Genomic DNA, 22,561 nt, shown 5'->3' on the forward strand with positions numbered 1-22,561 from the left:
GTAAATAGGCCCAATGGCCTGTGATGAGATGTTAGATGGGGTGGGATCTGAGTTACTACAGAAAATTCTTTCCTGGGTATCTGGCTGGTGAATCTTGCCCATATGCTCAGGGTTTAGCTGATCGCCATACTTGGGGTCAGGAAGGAATTTTCCTCCAGGGCAGATTGGAAGAGGCCCTGGAGGTTTTTCGCCTTCCTCTGTAGCATGGGGCATGGGTAACTTGCTGGAGGATTCTCTGCTCCTTGAAGTCTTTAAACCACGATTTGAGGACTTCAATAGCTCAGACATAGGTGAGAGGTTTATTACAGGAGCGGGTGAGATTCTGTGGCCTGTGTTGTACGTGGACTGTGATGTCGGACTAAATGATCATAATGGTCCCTTCTGACCTTAGTATCTATGAATCTATGTTTATATAGGGCTCGAGCTGTAATTTTTACAACAAAGTCTGGTGAAAAGGAAATAATTACTCACCCCATTTATAGTTAATTCTTTATTTAAAAGGGGGAAAACATTTTCCCCTACCTTAAGGTGCATACAGTATCTTGCTTGATTTTATGGCAATGATATGTCATTACATTGAAAATTACAGTATCAGAACACAAATAAATGTTAAGGTAATTACAGTTGCAAAATGCACTGTTCCTTTTTAATAGAAATCATTTGATAAATAGATTATAATGTCCTGGGTTAACTCCAAAAACAGAATGAATCCCTTTTAAAATATCTAACATACTTTTTCGATAATTTGATATTTTAATTATACATAAAATGAATTTCCCTCTTTAAACTTTGTAGCTCACTATCTGTATGTTGTTCCAACAATTTTATATCTATGATGCTATAACTAAGCTCACAGCTGTGCTTGCCTGCATGTCTGCATAGTTCTATGAAATGACTTTTTATAAGAATAATAATTTGAAGGCAGTTCTTAAGATAATTCCATGTAATTGTCCATATTTTGATTTCCCAGTGCTTGAAAATGTTTATACTATATTCTTATTATAGCACACATTCATTTTAGATGTATCCGTATGGCAACTGAAGTGTCTACAGCTCTGATCCTACTATCATGGAAGTCAGTGAAAGCAGGATGTAGCCACTCATGGTAATTGGCTATGAATAGAGGGCCAGATGAGATCCTCAGTTGTGCAAGCTTACATGGAGCAGCTGAGGAATGGGAAAATGTGGATCTAAGTCTCAGGCTTCTCTCAGTTATTTTGGCTGTATGCTCTGGCCCTTTACAATCCTACTCTTTGCCCACCTGAGTCACTGGAAAGGAGTGGGTAGCTTTAGCAGGGGCCGAGGATCTGTCCCATTGTACGCAATCAAAAGGAGGTATCAGCAAGGACTTGTCTGTCCTTGAAAATGTCCTTGAGTGATCAAGTCAGAGCAATTAAAAACTTAATTATGAAAACAACTTTGTATTCGGAAAAGTGGAATGCTTCTCTTTGTCATTTTAGTCAAGATACTTTGTGGGCTGTATCAAAATTCAGCTATTTTTACTAATTATTGATGGTTGTTTGATTGTGACTAATGTACTGTATCTGAACTTTAGGTTCTTTCCTGAATTCCTATCGACAAGTGTTTGCAATTAAAACAGTGAGGCTGATTATTATTTTTCTTTTAGCTCTCAAATATTTTATTTGCTGTAAAATTAAACATAATTAACCACTGCACTTCCCTTTTCTACAGCCTCCCTCAGGAACGTGCACTGTGCTGCTCCCTGCTTTCTCACACATACACATGAACAGGAAATTCATCAACATCCACTGTCGCAGTTCTACTGGCCTCCCAACCGTTTCCAGCTCAAAACTGTCCTTTAGACTCATTTTGTGCTCATTGAAGTCAATGGGAATTATGCTATTCTCTTCAAAAGGAGTAGGAATCATAGAAGATTAGGGTTGGAAGAGACCTCAGGAGGTCATCTAGTCCAACCCCCTGCTCAAAGCAGGACCAACCCCAACTAAATCATCCCAGCCAGGGCTTTGTCAAGCTGGGCCTTTAAAAACCTCTAAGGATGGAGATTCCACCACCTCCCTACATAACCCATTCCAGTGCTTCACCACCCTCCTAATGAAATACTTTTTCCTAATATCCAACCTAGATCTCCCACACTGCAACTTGAGATCATTGCTCCTTGTTCTGTCATCTGCCACCACTGAGAACAGCCTAACTCCATCCTCTTTGGAACCCAGGTAGTTGAAGGCTGCTACCAATCCCCCCTCATTCTTCCCTTCTGCAGACTAAATAAGCCCAGTTCCTTCAGCCTCTCCTCATAAGTCATGTGCCCCAGCCCCCTAATAATTTTCATTGCCCTCTGCTGGACTCTCTCCAATTTTTCCACATCCTTTCTGTAGTGGGGGGACCAAAACTGGACACAGTACTCCAGATGTGGCCTCAAGAGTGCCGAATAGAAGGGAATACTCACTTCTCTCGATCTGCAGGCAATGCTCCCACTAATACAGCCCAATATGCCATTGGCCTTCTTGGCAACAAGGGCACACTGTTGTCTCATATCCAGCGTCTTGTTCACTGTAATCCCCAGGTCCTTTTCTGCAGAACTGCCACTTAGCCAGTCGGTCCCCAGCCTGTAGCAGTGCATGGGATTCTTCTGTCCTAAGTGCAGGACTCTGCACTTGTCCTTGTTGAACCTTATCAGATTTCTTTTAGCCCAATCCTCCAATTTGTCTAGGTCACTCTTGACCTATCCCTACACTCCAGCATATCTACCTCTCCCCCCATCTTAGTGTCATCCGCAAACTTGCTGAGGGTGCAATCCATCCCATCATCCAGATCATTAATTAAGATGTTCAACAAAACTGGCCCCAGGACAGACTCAGGGGCACTCCACTTGATACTGGCTGCCAACTAGACATCGAGCCGTTGATCACTACCCATTGAGCCTGACGATCTAGCCAGCCTTCTATCCACCTTACCATACAATCCACACTTTTTTAACTTGTTGGCAAGAGTACTGTGGGAGACCTATCAAAAGCTTTGCCGAAGTCAAGATACATCACGTCCACCGCTTTCCCCATAGCCACAGAGCCAGTTATCTCATCATAGAAGGCAATCAGGTTGGTCACACATGACTTGCCCTTGGTGAATACATATTGACTGTTCCTGATCACCCTCCTCTCCTCCAAGTGCTTCAAAATGGATTTCTTGAGAACCTGTTCCATTATTTTTCAGGGACTGAGGTGAGGCTGACCAGCCTGCAGTTCCCCAGATTCTCCTTCTTCCCTTTTTTAAAAGATGGGTACTCTATTTGCCTTTTTTCCAATCATCTGGGACCTCCCCCGATGGCCACGAGTTTTCAAAGATAATGGCCAATGGCTCTGCAATCACATTCGCCAACTCCCTCAGCACCCTTGGATGCATTAGATCCAGACCCATGGACTTGTACATGTCCAGCTTTTCTCAATAGTCATTAACCTGTTCTTTCACCACTGAGGGCTGCTTACCTCCTCCCCATATTGTGCTGCCCAATGCAGCAGTCTGGGAGCTGACCTTGTCTGTGAAGACCAAGGCAAAAAAAGTATTGAGTATTTCAGCTTTTTCCACATCATCTGTCACTAGGTTGCCTCCCCCATTCAGTAAGGGTCCCACACTTTCCCCGACCTCGTTGCTAACATACCTGTAGAAACCCTTCTTGTTATCCTTCACATCCCTTGCTAGCTGCAACTCCAATTGTGCTTTGGCCTTCCTGATTACACCCCTGCATGTTTGAGCAATATTTTTATACTCCTCCCTAGTCAACTGTCCAAGTTTCCACTTCTTGTAAGCTTCAGCAAAGATTTTCCTGTTAAGCCAAGCTGGTCACCTGCCATATTTGCTATTCTTTCTGTACATTGGGTTAGTTTGTTCCTGCGCCCTCAGTAAGGTTTCTTTAAAATACAGTCAGGTCTGGGAGAAAGCCTGTAACTTTTAAAATCTCCCAGAGACTCAGTTCCACCATACCCAACAGACCGCGCTTCTCTCTACCTCTCATACTGCTGATCTAGGGTGAAATTCTGTGCTTTGCCTCTAAGTCACAACATAGAATATGGAGCTACAATGTGGAACAGGGACAGACTATGGTGGCTTTACGCCACCTTTGCACCCACCTGACTCCAGGCGGCTCTCAGGACTGGAATGGCCCCCAGTATAGTTTAGAGTCCTGGGAGCCTGTCTTGATGTAATAGTCTTTTTCTATGCCTAGGCACACATTCTACACTTGAGCTAGGAGATCAGCCTGAAGCTGTAATGCCCAGTACCTGTGCTAGATTCTCTTGGCTGGATCTGGGGCTTGTAGATCTTCTTTACACTACTTCAGCCCTTTTACCCAGCATAAAGGAGCCAGAGCAGGAGTTCAGATCTTTGCAAAAAGAGCTGATACACTTCCCATTAAAGTCAGTGGAAAGACTCCTTTTGACTTCAACAGGATCATGCCTCTAATACTGGGCTCCTCATTTTCTCCCCATCTCAATCCTTTCCCGCCAAAATACATACTAGCTTGCCATTGTTTGGCATGAGAGCTTTCCCCTTCCTGTTGTCTGGAACAGACTTCCCCTATCTCTCTTCCTCTATAACTCTGCATCTCATTTCAAATGCCTGTGGGAAATCCCATTTTTCTTTGCCTGTAACTCTTAATTTCTTTTTCTCCCACTCCTTTTTTTTAAAACAAAACAAAACAATAATTTAACTCATTTGTTGTATTATTTAATTACACAAAGCATTTTGGAAAGAAACGCTGAGTGAGGAAATAGCTCAGACTAGAGCCCTCAGTGAAACTTTCCAATGTCCAGTCAAAGAAACAGAGCAAAACAAAACAAAAATCTTTCAGCAATTATAAGACAAATTATTTAATATTAATTATTTCACTCATAGAAAGAGTTAAAGGTGTATTTTTAGTTTCTGTGCCTACAGTAATGGTGCTAGGTAATGCATGTAGAATTAATGTAGTGTGACAGGGTCGGGCTAGATGGCTATAGGAGAGTAATAGAAGGCAGATATATTAGCCCCAGGCTAAGTGGGTCCCTTTTCCCTGGGTAAGGTAACAGGGAAGGTTCCAGAACAATCAGGAACCTTCTGGAGACAATTAAGACAGGCTGATTAGAACACTTGCAGCCAATCAAGAAGCTGCTAGAATCAATTAAGGCAGGCTAATCAGGGCACCTGCGTTTTAAAAAAGAGCTCACTTCAGTTTGTGGTGTGCGTGTGAGGAGCTGGAAGCAAGAGGCACTAGGAGCTAAGAGTGAGAATGCTGACTATTGGACGACTGAGGTGTACAAGCATTATCAGACACCAGGAGGAAGGTCCTATGGTGAAGATAAAGAAGGTGTTGGGAGGAGGCCATGGGGAAGTAGCCCAGGGAGTTGTAGCTGTCGCTCTGCTGTTCCAGGAGGCACTCGAGACAGCTGCATTCCACAGGGCCCTGGGCTGGAACCCGGAGTAGAGGGCTGGCCCGGGTTCCCCCAAATCCTCCCAACTCCTGGTCAGACACAGGAGGAGTCGACCTGGACTGTGGGTTCAGAAAAACGGCCAAGCTGAGGGCTGCCGTGAAGCTCCAAAGCGAGCAAATCCGCCAATAAGCGCAAGACCCACCAAGGTAGAGCAGGAACTTTGTCACAGTAGCAAAGGAAATTGAGCAGAAAACATAACATTTCTCAGGGATAAAATAACAGTTGGATCTAAACTGTATTATGATTCTTGCTACAGCTGCCAAAATGTGTGCTTTCTTCTCTAGATATTGAAAAGCTTAGAGAATTGTATACCGAGGGTTCAATTAAGAAAACGACAACATACTGCTACATAATTCAAATAAGGGAAGATGTGTTAAGTATTGCAGAAAATGGGTTACTTATGCAGATGTCTTTGGCATGTAAGTGACTTTTATAAAAAAAACAACCAGAAATTTACAAAGGGAGGCACATGAGAAAGGGTTCCCGATCAACTAACAGGGCATGCCATTTAAAAACAGAAAACCTTTCAGGGTTGGCCCCTAAGCAATTTGGTTTGTTACATGATGTACATTTATATTTTATAATAACCTCACTGAAGGCTTGACCCTTCTCCCATTCAAGTCAATGAGAAAACTCCCACTGCCTTGAATGGGAGCAGGATCAAGCCCTGAGTAAAATGAGGGTAGAGCTTGAAATCTTACGCTTTACTATATGTGGTAAGATGCAAATGAGAAACTATTTTTTCAAAATTGCACAGTACATGTTTGCATGTTGAATTAACAGCTTTGTTAAAAAAAAAAACTTTATGACGAATTGTTCTCCATTTTCACCCAATACATGGAGTGCTATTTAAATCTAAAGCTCAGTTATTTTTCTTTTTTTAATTTGGGCCTTTAGTTAGCAGAAATTGATTTAAAGCACAGCTGTTTACATTGCCAGTCACAAGCCAATACAACAGAACTGAAACCAGGCCCGCCGACAGGGAGGGGCAAAGGGGGCAATTGCCCAGGGGCCTGGGCCCCCCAGCCACCACCACTGCTGCGGTAGCAGCATAAGCCCCTCCTCCCCACACAGCGCCTCCCGCCAGCGGCAGTCACCACCGATCAGCTCGTTCCATTCCCCCCACTGCCTCCCACCCGCCGCCGTGAGCTGTTTGGCAGTGTGCCAGAGGCACTGGGAGGAGCAGCGGGAGGGTTGGGGAGGGTGGAAAGAGGTGGGGCAGGCCTGTGCGACGCATGGCCCAGATGCCAGGAGTGGAAGTGGTGGGACCAGCCCCTTGCAGCCACTGAGGCGCTGCTTTGCAGCCCTGTGCAGCAGCTGCCTGAGAGAGCCTGGCTGGGGAGGTGATTTCCACTCCCTGCCCGGGCTTAGGTGCCAGGGTCCCTGGCAACCGAGCCAGGCAGGGAGCAGAAGCCGCCTCCTCCCCAGCCAGGCTCTCTCAGGCAGCTGCCGGGCACAGCTGCAGAGCAATGACCGGGAGGGGCCAGCGTTAAAAGCGGCTCTGTCTTGGGCTCCTGCCTGCCAGGGAGCGTGACAGAACATGCCAGGAGGCACAGCGGGAGGATAAAGCACCCTCCCCTCCCCCGCAGGTAACATGGGGCAGGGAGAGCATGGTGGCCCTGGGCTGGGCACAGGAGGAACACGTGACCTGAGCTTTAAATTGTGTCCCTCCCCATTATGGGGAGGCACCAGTTCTATATGAGGTGCCCTCGGGGGAGGGGGCAGAGCATGGGTGGGAAGAGGTGGAGTGGGGCAATGGGGAAAGGGGCCTAGAACAGAGTGGGGGATCAAGCACCCCCAGGAAATCTAGAAGTCGGTGCCTTAGTCCTAGGCACGTGCGGGGTGGTACCGGCACAGGCAGCCAAGCAGGCATGTGGAAGCCCTGGCTGTGCTGGAAGAGAGCACCCAGTAGTGCAGCCAGCAGCTCGCTGGGCACCAGCGGGGGCCCATTGACTGTTCTGCCCTGGGGCCTGGAATTGCTGTCGGTGGGCCTGACTGAAACCATGCATATAATAGAGTCCTGAAAATACCAAGCCTATTTATTAGCATAATCCAAATAAAAACTATAAAGTTTTCTGTTTCCTTGCCTAGCAAGTAGAGATTTTAAAACTTGCTATGTATTCAAATAGCGTTATTTTCTGGTTCTGAAAAATTGCAGTATCTCAAGTACAGTAACAGATTTTAAATCTTCTCACTAGTTTATACATGATACGAAAGAAATCTGAGTGTTTACACTGCAACTTATACATTATTCATGCAGTAAATTTCCAACCTGCATAGAACAGCATCATTTATACAGAAACAGCCAAATCTAAATTGTCCTGGGGTATGACCCTCGCTTAGGCCCCAACGGTTTGACTAAGATTTGAACATGCAACCTGAAGCCCCAATCTGCAAGATTCTCTCAGCTGGCAGATCTCTCTGCCAACATGAAGGCGGGGGGCTCTGTGCAGCTGTAGGGGTCTCCTCATGCAGAGCAGCTTGCAGGATTGGGGCTTCAGGTCGCATGTTCAAATTGTAGTCAAACGGTTTGAGAGAACCAAATTTCTAACGCTTTAAGTAGAAACAGGGAGTGGGGAAAAGTTATTAAAAATAAGCCAACAAAACGTCTAGCCACGGAAATCAAAGACAAGGCCCTTGAAATACAGGTGGCTGCAGTGGAAAGATCAGCACTTACTGCTATCCTGGGGCCCAATCCTATTGCAAGGTGCTGGCAATGAAAGTTGAGGAGGCTCAACACTTTGCACCAGGCACACAGCATCTGGCAGGATTGGACTCTAAATTCTCACCCATTGCTACTTTGGCTTTTGCACTTCCTTTCTTCTGTGCTCTCTGATTTCCTGCTCCTGGCAACATTCCACTCTCAGGCAAATGCTTTTCCTAAATGGGCATTTCTGACAGTTAAAAATTCATAGGTAAAAATGGAAGTGAGCCTTTTGCATAGGTTCAGAATCACTTTTGCAGCCACTCCTGTCACCAGTTACCCACAAAATGGACTGTTTTGTCCTGTAGCACCTTGCTCTGAGCAGAGGCATACCAAGTTAACTTGGAAGGAGGGTGCAAAACATTTAATTTTAGTATTGGAACCACTGGAACTGCACTTCCCATATAAAAGAACAAAACCACATAGAACACATTTAGGACCTGATCCAAAGCTAATTAAAAATAATGGAGACTCCTGTTAACCTCAGTGAGTTTTGGATTAGGCCAGCAGAGTTCTGCCTAGTGGATGCTTCCACAATTCCCACTGAAATTAATGGAAGTTGAGGTTTCTCGGCACCTCACAGGAGGTATCCAGCTCCTGGTAGGGTCAGGCCCTTAATATGTAGCATACCTGCAGGTCTCACTCATTTGGAGTAAAGTTCCACTCAACATACTCTAATTTCAAGTCAGCTGTTGTAAGTATCTCAAGCCTGTTTTGAATGGTTCTGTGGTGTTTTCCAACAAAGCAATATAAAATCTCACTCAGAATTTGAAAGAATCTTTCACCCAATGCAAACGGTCACAACTCTGCACTTCGATGCAGATGGCACATCTCAGCTGGCAGGAGCAATTGTTTTTGTGAACAGGCAGACTCTTGTAGGGGGAAAAGGAGATGATTTTAATATGCATCAACAGGGAACAACTAAAATGATCACTTTTATCTGCTGCGTAACAGCAGTGCCTGCCCTGGGTTTTGGCATTCTAATACTAGGACTTTGATCCGAGTAAGCTTTACATTAGTTAACTTGTTATAAAGCACTACATAAATGCTTATTATTATTCCCCCTTGCCATGTACTGTAAATACAATTATAGGGTGAAATACTGGCCCCAGTGAATTCAATGGGAATTTGGTCATGGTCTTTAGTTATAGTTTCATGATCTTCCAATGTATTTTCTATAGGGTCAATGAATGACATAGAAACAGTAGTACCCTGCCAGACCTGTGCTACACTGCTGGTCAGTTTATGTTCTTCAGCCTTTTCCTTCCCTGCTGCCTCTGCGGTAGCCTCTTCCCACTCTCCAAGCAGACAGCATTTGAATCTGCCGCTACAGTGTCAGATAATTGGCCAGCCAGAAGAACATGGGACTCTGACATCCTGCAATAGAGGATGTCTTGTGCTCATCTCAACCCTTAGTAGAAGGGTTTGTTGGCTGTGAAATGAGCACAACCCTTGGCTCTCCTAATAGACTCGGTACAGTCTTATGGCCCCACTCCACCTTCAAGAATGGCTTTTTAAGGTGGCTTGAAGATCTATTTCAGCACCCATTGTTGGCAATACTGGACTGAGTTAGGCTGTATTCTCTGTGATGATGTTGGGGTGGTCTGTCTGGCTCCCCAGGATTTTGGAGGGTTATCTTCAGGCACCTGGAAGATGCAGAAAGATAACCAATCAGCAGAAAAGGCTAGTGGCCAGTTCTTGCCTCTAGTTAGTCAGTATCATAGCAGACTGAATTATTCCATCCAAGTGACGTGCATCTGACAGACAAAGCTTTGGGATGTGTGAGGTCCAGGCAGGCATGTGTTTGAGGATGCAGCCAAGGGCTGTCAACAGAGCATGACCTGGAGAGGTAGATCAATCAAGTAACTCATGCAAAAGCCATGGGTTAAACAATGGGTTAAACCTGCTTAACATCCAGAGAGTACAAGCCTCATTATTTACTCATGATGAGGAAAGTGCAACTACTTGAAGGCTCATATACCATACTGGATCATTGCCTGGGCATGAGTAGTCAGTTCTGCGGTCAGAATCACCAGTTGTGCTGGCCTCAGGAAATCAGCACAGCTGACCCCACAACTCTGTAGGGGATCGTACTGTACAATGGTTCAGGGTAGGGAAGGGACTTCTTGCCTGAGGGCCAGCTTCAATTGGCTATTGTCAAAAGCTGCAGCCCATTAGGCTACACAGTTTGCTTGTAAGTAAAGAGAGTTAAATTGTCAGAAAAGTTTCTTTTCTCGAACCCAAGAATCACATGTGCATTTCTGATGCGTTATGATCCAGTTATTGAAAGTTACGGATCTAAATCAAAAGGACAAAAGCAACAATATCTAAGTAATGCTAGACCTCTGCTCCCTCGTGCCATATAAACGTCCCCAAACGCAGAGTGACCACACTTCCCATTTGTACTGGAAGAGCCAGGCTGCTCCCACAACCCCCAAGGATTTTAGACTGACCAAATTTATTTCAATATAGTCCTAACAATTACATATACAGTTTTATAGAAGTATATAATGTATCAGAACCTTATGAAATTCTCTATGTAGGCTAAAGGGTGTTTTATATGAATTCAGTGCTCATAAAAATGTAGGGCTAATAGACATGACTTAAGGTAGGTATTGTGCAAGCTCTCTCAACACAGCTATCAACACATTGCAAACCCAACTCATCTTCAGCTGTGATATAACTAGAGTGAGAGGACAGAGTTGTGGGAAACTTGGGATATAAAACACAAAAAGCATGTGACGCTTGGTTGGTTCTGGGGCATATCACAAATATGAAATTTAGCTCAGGTTCACCAAAAGATTCCAAGCATCAGGGGGTAGCCGTGTTAGTCTGTATACACAAAAACAACAAGGAGTCCAGTGGCAACTTGAAGAGTAACAGATTTATTTGGGCATACGCTTTCGTGGGTAAAAAAAACACTTCTTCAGATGCATGGAGTGAAAATGACAGACCAATTTTCATTCCATGCATCTGAAGAACTGGTTTTTTAGCCACAAAGGCTTATGCCCAAATATATCTGTTAGTCTTTAAGGTGCCACTGGACTCCTTGTTATTTTTGAAAGATTCCAGTGAACCTGAGCCCAAATTCAGATAAATCTGAACCAATTTGTGAATCTCACACTGAAGCCGGGAGAAATTCAATGTCACACAATTTCAGCACCAAACCAGGGAAAATTGGTGCTTTCTAATGAGTTTTGCTTGCCTTTGAGATTCTAGTATTGTTTCAATCTAAAACTCAAAGTGAAATTTAGGAAGTGTGAATTTTTGTGGAGCAAATGCACAGAGGTTCAAATGAATCCCTGTACATAGATCTAGGTGGCTAAAGGAGACAGACTGTTCTTTTTACCTGGAAAAACAAATAGGTGCTTTCATTCAGATTAGTTTGGTTACAAAATAAGCCATGTGCTGAAAGTCCTTATAAAGTGTCCTAAGAAGTCATTGTTTATATTATATTAATTTAATATCAAACACAATTAGACAATGGATCTGATCCTGCACACGCTGCATTTTGCAGAACTCCCATTTAAATTTAATGGAAATTCCATGCACACAAGACTTTCACCATCAGGCTCAATATTAGGAACCTATCTCTTACCAAAATTTCACTCTTCAAAAAGAAACAGTTTCAAAAAAAGAAATCTTAATCTCCTACTTTTAAAAGAGTGCTACTCAACTGAATTAAAGTCTCCAATGAAATATGAGTTGTGCTTCTCCTCACAGCTGTTTGAGAGCTTTCTAGCATTTTTAGTTCCAAGTAGACAAAATAAATCCAACACATTTTACTTGTTATAAAACCCCACCAAGTGCAGGGTATCACTATGTATTTTAAACTGCTGAACTGAAATAGAATGACATGACCTGAGTATATTTTTAGGAATACAAAGAACACACACGTGGCTAAACACCCACATGTGTAAGAAATTTTACAATAAAGTAAAACATATTGCTTCACTAACATCCGAAACATGCTACCTAATTCCAGTGCACATACTGTATTTGGAAAGTAAACTGAAGGCAGCCAATATGGAGGAAAAGGGGGAGAAATCTCGGGGAATGAAACATAGACAGTGTCTCTGGCATTACAGTAGAAAAACAGTGCTTCTATGTCCATCAGAATAGCCAAATAGGTATCACTTGTACTGGCATATGACAACTAAATAATTATTCAGAACATGCTGTGAAACATTTTTTGTACTTTAACATGCAACTTGTGTTCTGCGTTCAACAATGCTAAAATGTTAACCCTTTTAGGACAGTCTGCTTATACTTAGAGCCCTGTACACATCTGATCCACAAAAATGGTTCCCGGATCTCAAGCGGACAGCCACGGATTTGCAGGGCTCTACTTATACTGTTAAATTAAGGCAATTCAGTTTGCTCAGAAAAAATGATTTGACTGAAACGGAGGGTTTTTTCCCCCAAGATACTTAGCCATCAAATAAAGGTCTAGGTAGGATGCACTGGTCAAATTAATGCTGGCGTAACTGCACAGGGTTTTGGAGATTAATTTAGCCCATTGTAACTATACTACATAATATGTTACCTTAAAGCAGAGCAAATGAATCATTGATAAAGTCTGTATGCTTTTTAGTTATGCTCATGTTATATTTGGGTTCTGTGCTTAAATAGCTTTCAACTCACTTTCATCTGTCCTTCACTGGAAACAGTAGACAAAGAAAGAGACAAAGAAATCAAAGTAGTCGCTTAAAACTCATTGGATGCGATGGGGCAAGAGCTTTTCTGCAGCACTTTTTGCAGGGCATTAAACTGCAACATGTGTGACTGTGCCACCACCTCCTTGAAGAAGCTTCAATAACTAAGTTAACTTCTTTGTTCAGAAGAAAATGCTTTCAGCTTGAAACAGCTGCTTCTGTTTTCACTGCTTAGTGTTAAATAGTTTTTATATTTTTTTAAAGGGAAAATGGAAGGGGCCCAACACAAATCAGCCTCAAACTGCCTTTTCATTATTTGTTCATCTAAGATTAGATTGTGCTCAGCTTCTCTGTGGGTGCCACCCTGCTGAGCAATCAGGCTGTCTGTACGCTTCCCAGTACAAACATTACAGGAGTCCAGTACTTTTGCTTTGGCTGGCGTAGGAATTTGTCAATGGTAATGGCTATCAAAGAATATTATTCTTTGGCCTTTTATTTTTTTCCATCAGCTTCAATGATGGAGAATCATGGCTAGTTTTCAAACAATGGCAATCTCTTACGGGAAAGATTGTTCTCAGGCTGAGCACTTAGTGGAGTAGTCCCACTGAAGTAAATTGGACTGCTTGTGCCAGTGAGTCCTCACCAAGATAAGGGGGCTGCCATCTTTAGCCCTAAACGTTCTATTGTTTACATCCCTGAAAGCGCTTACTGCATGTGACAATGTCAAAATCCACCGGTCTCCAGTGTTGTGCTGCAATATGATTTTGTTGGACAAACAGAGGGACAGACCAAAATATAAGAGACTTTTCCAGCATTTTAAAAAGGAGCCAATTTTAAGGTTTTTAATCTTGAAGAGTTCATGCTCAATTTATTCAAAATTTCCAGAATAGATTGTCATGGAGACTCAGCTCTTAAAATCGGAAAGGATAAGGATTTAATCTTTTCGTTCTCTTTTGTTGGAGATGGAAGTTAGAAAAGGAAATCCAAAACTAGCCGTACAAAATGGAATCCTGCTTTCACCCTTAACTACAGAGAGGCTACTACACCTCTGCAATATACCGCACCCACCAGCACAGGCAGGTCTAGAACCCTAGTCCTACATCTCCAAAAAAACCAGAACACTACCACTTGAGCTAAAAGAAGACCTCCATTAACTATAGAGAATCCTTATATCCTATCGAAGCAGCAACCAATCCAGAGAGAGCAACATGTTCACTCTCACACATTCACCTTTCATTTCATTAAGAGGCATGCCATATAGAATCACAGAATATCAGAGTTGGAAGGGACCTTTGGAGATCATCTAGTCCAACCCCCTGCCCAGAGCAGGACCAATCCCCAACTAAATCATCCCAGCCAGGGCTTTGTCAAGCCTGACCTTAAAAACTTCTAAGGAAGAGGATTCCACCACCTCCCTAGGTAACGCATTCCAGTGTTTCACCACCCTCCTAGTGAAAAAGTTTTTCCTAATATCCAACCTAAACCTCCCCCACTGCAACTTGAGACCATTACTCCTTGTCCTGTCATCTGCTATCACTGAGAATAGTCTAGATCCATCCTCTTTAGATCCACCTTTCAGGTAGTTGAAAGCAGCTATCAAATCCCCCTTCGTTCTTCTCTTCCGTAGACTAAACAATCCCAGTTCCCTCAGCCTCTCCTCATAACTCATGTGTTCCAGACCCCTAATCATTTTTGTTGCCCTTCGCTGGACTTTTTCCAATTTATCCACATCCTTCTTGTAGTATGGGGCCCAAAACTGGACACAGTACTCCAGATGAGGCCTCACCAATGTCGAATAGAGGGGAATGATCACGTCCCTCGATCTGCTGGCAATGCCCCTACTTATACACCCCAAAATGCCATTGGCCTTCTTGGCAACAAGGGCACACCGTTGACTCATATCCAGCTTCTCATCCACTGTCACCCCTAGGTCTTTCTCTGCAGAACTGCTGCCTAGCCATTCGGTCCCTAGTCTGCAGCGGTGCATTGGATTCTGCCGTCCTAAGTGCAGGACTCTGCACTTGTCCTTGTTGAACCTCATCAGATTTCTTTTGGCCCAGTTCTCCAATTTGTCTAGGTCCCTCTGTATCCTATCCCTACCCTCCAGCGTATCTACCACTCCTCCCAGTTTAGTGTCATCTGCAAACTTGCTGAGAGTGCAATCCACGCCATCCTCCAGATCATTAATGAAGATATTGAACAAAACCGGCTCCAGGACCGACCCTTGGGGCACTCCGCTAGATACCGGCTGCCAACTAGACATGGAGCCATTGATCACTACCCGTTGGGCCCGACAATCTAGCCAACTTTCTACCCACCTTGTAGTGCATCCATCCAGCCCATACTTCTTTAACTTGCTGACAAGAATACTGTGGGAGACCGTGTCAAAAGCTTTGCTAAAGTCAAGGAATAACATGGCCACTGCTTTCCCTTCATCCACAGAACCAGTTATCTCATCATAGAAGGCAATTAGATTAGTCAGGCATGACTTTCCCTTGGTGAATCCATGCTGTGTGTTCCTGATCACTTTCCTCTCCTCTAAGTGCTTCAGAATTGATTCCTTGAGGACCTGCTCCATGATTTTTCCAGGGACTGAGGTGAGGCTGATTGGCCTGTAGTTCCCAGGATCCTCCTTCTACCCTTTTTTAAAGATGGGCACTACATTAGCCTTTTTCCAGTCTTCCCCGGATCACCATGAGTTTTCAAAGATAATGGCCAATGGCTCTGTAATCACATCCGCCAATTCCTTTAGCACTCTCGGATGCAATGCATCCGGCCCCATGGACAGCTTTTCTAAATAGTCCCGAACCACTTCTTTCTTCACAGAGGGCTGTCCACGTCCTCCCCATGCTGTGCTGCCCAGTGCAGTAGTCTGGCAGCTGACCTTGTTCGTGAAGACAGAGGCAAATAAAGCATTGAGTACATTAGCTTTTTCCACATCCTCTGTCACTAGGTTGCCTCCCTCATTCAGTAAGGGGCCCACACTTTCCTTGGCTTTCTTCTTGTTGCTAACATACCTGAAGAAACCCTTCTTGTTACTCTTAACATCTCTCGCTAGCTTCAACTCCAGGTGTGATTTAGCCTTCCTGATTTCACTCCTGCATGCCCGAGCAATATTTTTATACTCATCCCTGGTCATTTGTCCAATCTTCCACTTCTTGTAAGTTTCTTTTTTGTGTTTAAGATCAGCAAGGATTTCACTGTGAAGCCAAGCTGGTCGCCTGCCATATTTACTATTCTTTGTACACTTCGGGATGGTTTGTCCCTGTAACCTCAATAATGATTCTTTAAAATACAGCCAGCTCTCCTGGACTCCTTTCCCCCTCATGTTATTCTCCCAGGGGATCTTGCCCATCAGTTCCCTGAGGGAGTCAAAGTCTGCTTTTCTGAAGTCCAGGGTCCGTATTCTGCTGCTTTCCTTTCTTCCTTGTGTCAGGATCCTGAACTCGACCATCTCATGGTCGCTGCCTCCCAGGTTCCCATCCACTTTTGCTTCCCCTACTAAATCTTTCCAGTTTGTGAGCAGCAGGTCAAGAAGAGCTCCACCCCTAGCTGGTTCCTCCAGCATATAATACAACTTCTCCTTACACTTTAAAAATGTGCCAGCAATTATTTTTATTTTGGCTTCCAGGTGCTTATCTGAAAAAGCTAAGCAAAATATAAATTCACAATGTCATCTATCACAGATATTACACTTATAGACCATGATAATCCATTTTTTGATATTGGGATCTGAGTTGCTCAGAGTGTGTTACAAACCCACACATTGTATCTCAATGTAAGATTTTCCATTGGATTTAGCTGACAGATTTGCAAAACCCAAGGAAGTCAGCCCCTGCAGCAGGTATATCACTGGGGAGGGCAAAAGGAACATTTCCCCCCCTTTATGTAGCAGAGAGGGGCTGGGCACCACGGCAGTCCCAGAATTCCTTTAAACAGATGGACTCCTTCTGGCTAGCTGTGCTATTTGAGTGGGGAAGGGCAGGGAGCAGACAGGGTTCTGAGGAAAGTACATGCGTTCTGAAAGTTGGTGAGGTGACTTTGCCTCCTGGGAACTCCATGCCTTAGGCTTCTTTGAGCTAACGCTTCAGCAATTCACCTTGTCACTGTCCCCAGCATGGGGCTGTGACCTCATGGCACATTTGAGCCCGAAGATCAAAACCAAATTCTGATCTAATTTACACCTGTGCAGCTCCACTACAGTGACTGGGATTGTAGAAAGTAGAATCTGAGAGTAGAATCTGACCCTTTGTGCCTTATTGGCAGAAAAGGGCTATGCATCACGAAATAAGTTATCAAAGTTAAGTAACAGAGATATCACATACTGTGGGGGAGAAGTAAACAGAGAACCTGGGCTGATGAACTATAGAAGCCAGACAGATGTTTCAGATTTCCAGTAATGAATGACTTCACTTTGTTAATAATTAACATTCTGATGATCAGTATCAAGTACCAATCAAAGAGACAGACAGAAATCATGAATCTACCTTATAGTGCAGTGTGCCATTTTTTTCTCTTAATTATGAAGCTTTGACTATTTCACTCAAGCCAAAATCCAGCTCTCACCTCTGCTCCCCAAGGAGTAGGGCCAATGCTGTTCTGCTGAGCAAGGAGGAGGAGGTCAGAGCTTGATGGGGATACACATAGGTAACATGCACACCTGGCCTGGCTCAGCTATATGTGGGCTTCCTGCATGGCAGCAGCTGCTGTACAAACCCTCCAGTTCTCCACTCAGGGTGTGGGTATGCCATGGAGCCTACTCCAGCTAAAGGAGGAGGCTCCACCCTGCACCTCAGATGATACTCTGCAGCCTGGGGAAATGGATTACTTTTATCCTTAGCTCCCGCAGTGCATTTGCTCAGCTCCCATCCCAGCAACTCGGAAGATTTTAGCCAAAGCGAACTGTCATGAGCTCTGTCTTAGACAACGATATGAGACCATTAACATAGCTAAATGTTTGTTTAAGTAAAGACAGAAGAAAAAGAAACACTTGGCAAGTGGAAAGGAATTGAGGAAGTGTACAAATTTCACATATTGTGAGTACACAGTTCAGCTGCTGACAGCTACAGATGACCCCATATCAGATAGGAAGGTGTCTCAGTAATATAGCCAGTCTTATATCATCCATTAGTGACTAAAAACATATAGGATGAAAACTGGCAGTTGACACAGTATTCACGAGCTAGAATTCTGAATGGGGAGTTGATTTGTGCCTTATGATGAGACAGCCAAATCAACCAAGACACGTGGATACTATTTCATGTTAAGCACTGATTTTGTGTATGTATATTGTTATGGTACTACAATACATACTCAGTCCCCACATTCTCTTTAGAAGGTATATCTCATACGTAGCCAACTAAATTTCACATTTTGGTTGATTCACAAATTAAACACAAATTAAAATTACCAGAAGGAAAACAAAAAGTCTGAGTCTTCTAGATGTTGTAATAAATGAAGGAAAATATTCTGCTGAGTATTTTTGTTGTTTTTGAGGTAAGGGGATACAAATCTCTAAGCACTGGTGGTGAAATCCTGACTCTACTGAAGTCAGCAAACCTCCCCTTGACATCCATGGGTGCAGGATTTCACCCTAAACGACCAGATACCTCACAGTAATGAACATCTTAAAGAGTGAGCCAGAGAGATCTACTTCAGATTTCTAAGTCCTTTGTAGATCTGTATACATTACTAGGTCCTAAGAATTATGCAGCATAGCTTTTAACAATGCAGCACTCCCAGATAGTTTAGCAGAATCAGTTCACCATGCATCAGACTTTACATGAGCTGATATCAATCTAATGTATACCTTCTACTTACCCGAATGAACAGTTCAGCTAGTTGGTATAAATATTAGAATCATGGCCCATGCGTGTACGTTAAGGAATACATCATGTTGCAAAATGAACTGTATCACACTGGGTTTTCCACTGTTTTATCCTTTGGTCCTTACTGTTGTTGTATTAAGAGCAAACAAACTTTATTCAGTATTTTATAAGTTAGTCCCTTGTTTAAAATTTATCAGGGACAAAGCAGACATTGATCACACTGGTCTGCCATGCTTTGATTAAAGAAACCAGGAGATGCACTGCAAATATTGGCTTTTTGACTTTGGGTGTTAAGAGGCATATGTATTGTTGTGTTAGATAGCGAAGATGCACTGGAGACATTGTACTGGGTATATTTTATGGATCTATAAATAAAAACTGGTTTAAAGTTCCTCTGTTAATTTGAATTGTGTAAAACCCTGTTAAATCTCCTATGGGTCTCCTACAACTTGGGTGGGTCAGAGCAATTCTGTTTTTGCCCAAAACATAAATATCTAGTTCTGAAAAAGACAGCATTAGAACTTATTTCCAAAGATGCCAGATCAACAAAGAGGTATTTAACAGCAACAGTGAATGTTAATTGGCCACATTTTACTCCAATATGGGTGTGCGTCTCCCACTGACTTCAAAAGGAGCTCCACAGATCCAACAGAACATTTTAGCCCACAGTGATTTCTACCACAGCTGTCTGAACAATGAACATGCTAATTAAATTAATTCAAGAGTCACTGAGGAAACAACAAAGCAATTCCAGGTGAAAAGGAATGATGTAAACTGAAATGTAGGTAACACCACACTAGCTCTGCCACTGGAAAACTTAATGTAAGCAGTTTTGTGATATCTAAAACTCTTCCACGCAGAATCATACATCAGATTGAACAATGGATTATATAAAAAGTACCACAAAAAGAATTAACTGTTACATAAGTTGCTTTACTTTGCAGAAAGGTAAGTGGGATCCTATTGGAGTCAGTAGTAACTTCACTGTCCATTTCAGTTGCAAAGATAAGAAATTTATGTAACAAATTTTATAGATTCTGTAGTATCCCTGCAGCATGTGCATGGTGGGCCCAGAATTCACTGTTTTGTAGGTTGCAGCACTTCAGAAAACCCGAGAGCAGCTGATGTTCTTTTTATTTCATATGGATCTATTTACACCTGTAAATGTCTATTTAGTAGAACTGCTGTAGTTAAAAGTACTCAGTTTGCTATAGACAAAACACTTGAGGAACAGTCAAGTGGGCTGTGTGTTAAAATAGGTTATCTAATTGTGCACTTGCAATTTTGTACACACACTCACATGGCACTATAATTGGATAACTAAGGTCCCTCTATATTCAAGGTCCATTGTGAATCCAGCTCTGCAAGCCTTATTCACACCAGTAGATCCACTGAAGTCAAAGAAACTAGTAGTGTGAACATATGAGATAGAATTACTCTTGCGATTAAAGCCCATAGTTGTCCATATATTAGTCACGTTTTGTTTTAAAGTCATATTTCATTGCTGCAACATCAGCAGAAGCTTGTAATGTGTCTCTGAAGCCTTTCCCCTTCATTTTATACTGAAAAAAGAATGCTGCTGACTATGGAGCTTTATAATAAATCCCCTTGACTTCTTTTAATTTTTCTCATTTGATTTTAAAAAAAAGCTTAATTCTATGGTTTTGAACACAGAATCCAATGGCAATAGTAAAAAGAAAAAAGACTACGCTGTCAGAAAACTGGACTTGCATTCCTCCTGTAATGTGCAAGAGAAGAAAGCTCTCTGTGGCCAAACATTGTACTTCTTTTGTGTCCTTCCTACTGCACATGAAACAATAACATGGCTCTAGCCTCTTTTATGTGGGTGTGTGCATGCGTACTGTTGGAGTTTCATGGTCCACAGTGGTGTTAAGGCTCAAAGACAGATTTGCTCATTACTGCAATTCATGGATAAGATTGGATTTTACTTAAAGTATTGAATAAATACATTTTAGAAAAAAACTAAAGAACAGGTTATCTAAGTATATCATGTGTAAGAATTCTCAAGGTGCCACAAGTCCTCCTTTTCTTTTTGCGGATACAGATTAACACGGCTGCTACTCTGAAACTTTTCAGATAAAATAAATGAAAAGATTTCACTATCTACCAGTTTTTTGTGGGGCAAACAATTCTTTTGGTTCTTCATTTTACACACACACGCGGCTAAAATTATTTAGATTTTGTAAGCTTTTGTTTGGGGGCAAGAATTGTTTTTTTGGTAAGTGTGTGTATAGTGCTCAGCACAATAGGGCCTCTAGGCACCATCACAAATATATCAATTATAAATCATAAAAAAGCGTGGGAAGTATTCCCCAATTCTGGCTTGTTATGTACTAACAGAATAATTTGGTGAGCAACACACACTCACCAACACTTCCAGCTTATTCCCAGGTCTAAGACACAAACCATGGTTGTGAAATAGCTGTGAAGCAAAAGGCACAGGCATGCAATGCTTCCTCCTGTTTCTTCCGTTTAGGAGCCCTGTGGGCAGCCTGAGTAAGACCCTATTTAACTGCTCCCCTCTCCCCCACACACCCACTCCCAACAAGAGAAAAGGAAAAATGGATGTTTTTGGCTGGGAGGAGAGGCTGGTCAGTGTGATTTTTTTCTGGGCAAGAGAGTGTGTGAGAGAGAAACTTGAGAGGAGGCAGAGAAAGCTAGTGACGGTTAAGAGAGGGTAGGTGATGGACTGTGCTAAGAGACCTGGAAACGGAGCACACTAGGAAATGCAGGGAGCTAGATCTGGTTCCACAATTGTTGAAGCCTCCTGAACCTGTTAGCTTTTTTTTTTCCTATGAAGAACTAATCACTAAGCTGAAGAAATTACAGAGGAAATGGTGAAGGGGGAAAAAAAACAAGACAAAAAGGATGGAAGGACTGATGTGGATAGAGAAGACCAGAGCGGGACGAAAGGAATGATAGACATGGATGAGTGAAGGATTGAAAGAATGTGCAAGACAGCAAAACACAAGAAAAGTGAGGGGGAAGGGAAGGTGCTAGATGGAGGAGAAAGAAAGAAAGAAAGAAAGAAAGAAAGAAAGAAAGAAAGAAAGAAAGAAAGAAAGAAAAGGGTGAGGATGGGAGAGCATGCCTACGGGCCAGAGTCTGCAACCTTCACTCACCATAAAGAGGTCAACACTTTTCAAATAGTCCCACTGATTTCAAGGGGACTAGTTAAGTAGTACAGCTCTAATTGTAGTGAGTAAGGTTATGACAACATAGTCTCAGGGTATTAGAACATAACTTGTTTAAATGAAAAAAAAAAACAGAAAATACAGACTAGGCAACTTACTGTAAACTATGTGAAGAATAAAGACAGCGGGTAAAATTCTGGCCTTACTGAAGTATGACAACACTCCTGTTGATGTCAGTCAAAAACTTCTGGGACTAGGATTTCACCCAGTTTGCCTAAATGTAATTAAAATTGTCCCAGATGGGATTGTGTAACATCAGTTAGGGCACTCTAAAGGAAGGTAGAATTGTAAGCCTAAAGGATGTTGTTTCGACTTCCTTCCTTCCACCTGACTCTGCCCTAAAAGCCGTTCCACAGAGTCTGGATATTTTCCCCAACCTATTATTCAATAAGCCCTAGCCACTCACCAACATCCATTAGCTATCTCTGTTCCTTACCTTCAGTAGATAGGAGATGGCTTCCTCTTGCTCTGGTAAAGATCCAGATGTCACCCATTACTCATGTCTTGAATGTTTGCAATACTATCAGTTGCAAAGGATGCCAAGTCAGCAGCTTTTCCTTGGTCAGCAAAAATGGAAGCAGCAACAGCAGAAGCGAGAGCAGACTCTGGGGAGGCAACTCCTTGCATAATACTAGCCAAAGCATTCTTCGTTACTATACATACAGAGAACAGCTATTTATAAGTTTACAAATAACAAATTATAAGGACTTGTGCT

At 42.8% G+C, this 22,561-nt stretch overlaps 1 protein-coding gene across 32 annotated transcripts in view; it reads right to left on the bottom strand.

Annotated features, from left to right (window-relative positions):
- The window catches only part of MBNL1 (muscleblind like splicing regulator 1), a 197,549-nt gene that overhangs the window by 88,767 nt on the left and 86,221 nt on the right, over window positions 1-22,561 (bottom strand). For 14 of the 32 annotated variants that reach the window (XM_077826819.1, XM_077826820.1, XM_077826821.1 and 11 more), the window contains one exon: window positions 22,283-22,366. The exons of 15 other annotated variants lie outside the window; for them this stretch is intronic. The gene's annotated coding sequence lies outside the window, so the exon portion shown is untranslated. Of the gene's footprint in view, window positions 1-22,282; window position 22,561 lie in introns of those variants that run through there. 3 more of the 32 variants (XM_077826825.1, XM_077826826.1, XM_077826807.1) reach the window with 2 other exon arrangements.

The sequence above is a fragment of the Eretmochelys imbricata genome, chromosome 9, assembly GCF_965152235.1.
Source record: "Eretmochelys imbricata isolate rEreImb1 chromosome 9, rEreImb1.hap1, whole genome shotgun sequence".
Lineage (NCBI taxonomy): Eukaryota > Metazoa > Chordata > Testudines > Cheloniidae > Eretmochelys > Eretmochelys imbricata.